Here is a 1,770-nt window from a genome sequence, read left to right on the forward strand (position 1 = left end):
AAGCTGAGCCATCCTGCTACCTGTTGGCAGCTCAGCGGCTGCTCAGCTCGGGCTGGACTCGAACCGCTGTTGCTCAGAGCTCAAACTCTTGAGCGAGAGCCTGAGTTTTTTGACCTGGGCAACTAGAAGGCTGAGTTGCAATCAACTAAAATAGAGAACACTAGATACAACAGTTTTCCAGGGGAATGTCAAGAGCTCGTTTTGGACATGTTCAGTTTGAGATATTTATTAGATATTCAAATGGAAACATTAGGTAGGCTGTTGGATATACGTCAGGAGTTCAGAAGGAGTTCTGAAGATAAATTTTTTTATATATGTCATATTGATATATTATGCATAATATATAATATATATGGTGGGGGGCAGGGTTGTCAGCATATAAATGCCATTTAAAGTCCAAAACTGAAGATCACCAAGGAAGTAAGTAGATATACCGGGGGTGGCAAAAAAATGTATACACATTTTAAGAGATGTTACCTATGTATTACTTTTTGAAGTTGAATTGAATATGACGTTTGCTCAAAAGATGGTGTTAATCAAATGAATGCTAGCGTCACCATGCGACAGGCAGGACAGTCAGAGAAAATGGCGGAAGCACAGTTGTCCTTCAAGGAGCACAAGACCACCGAGATGTGAGAGCTTACCTCAATGAGAATTTACCAGGACAGTGGATAGGATGAAGAGGTGCAGTTGAGTTTCCCCCATGTTCTCCTCACTTAACACCCCTTGACTTCTACCTATGGGGGACCTTAAAATGGTGTACCGTAGAAAACCAGCTACACTGGCGGTACTTCAGGAAGAAATTGAAACAGCATGTGCAGCGATACAAGTGGACACTTGGGTCAACGTTGCTCAAGGAGTAGTTTGCCGTAATGAGAAGTGTCTGGACGCTGATGGTCACCACTTGGAGCACCTCTTGTAATTGCAGAAGGCAAATGTGACTTGTGTTCATCTTTTGTTATCGGTATATATTGAGTATTACAATTTTAATACAGTTCTTTTCTTTCTTAAAATGCGTATACATCTTTTTGGTACCCTCTGTAGAAGGAAAGAACCAGGAAAGCCCTGAGGCACTTGACACTTAAAGGTCTCAGAAATGAGGAACTTGCAAAGCAACTGAGAAGGCGCAAACCAGCTAGGTAGGAGGAAAACCAAGAGAGGAGTGGTGTCTTGGAAGTCAGGAGTTTGCAGGAGGAGTGTGTGACCACCTGGAATGCTGCTGCGAGGTTAAGATAAGGCCTGAGAATCGACTGTTGGAGCAACATGGAGGTCATGGGTGACCTTGACAAGAGCAGTGGGGCCAAAAACTTGATTGGGTTGAAGAAAAGAAATCAGTGAGTCTTTCGGAAAGTACTACAGTGGAGTTGGGGAGGGGGGCGGATAAGATGCCAGGGACTGTGATGGTAGAAAGTATCTTTAGTTTCAGAAAGTTCTTGGATCACTGCAAGAATCAGGAGCTCAACACCTTTAGGCTTCTGGAAGAATTGTTACACCCTCAAGATATAGCCTGCTTCTAAACGTGTACCTGTTTCACAATGACATGAACAATATACAATTTCTTTGGAAAAGAATACTACTTCCTATAAAATCTGCAAATTCTGAGCTTGGAATTAAGTCAGTACTTGGAAGAATTTGGTCAGTAGGACAAAGAATATAGCACAGAGATTTTCCTGGAATTTATATAACCATCAACACTCACCAGTGGTCTGAGGTGATTCAGCCAGTCACGCAGGGCTTAGAGATGCAACAAAGCAGACTTTGCCCTGGTTT

This window comes from Hipposideros armiger, unplaced genomic scaffold, assembly GCF_001890085.2.
Source record: "Hipposideros armiger isolate ML-2016 unplaced genomic scaffold, ASM189008v1 scaffold_232, whole genome shotgun sequence".
In the NCBI taxonomy this organism is placed as follows: Eukaryota; Metazoa; Chordata; class Mammalia; order Chiroptera; family Hipposideridae; genus Hipposideros; species Hipposideros armiger.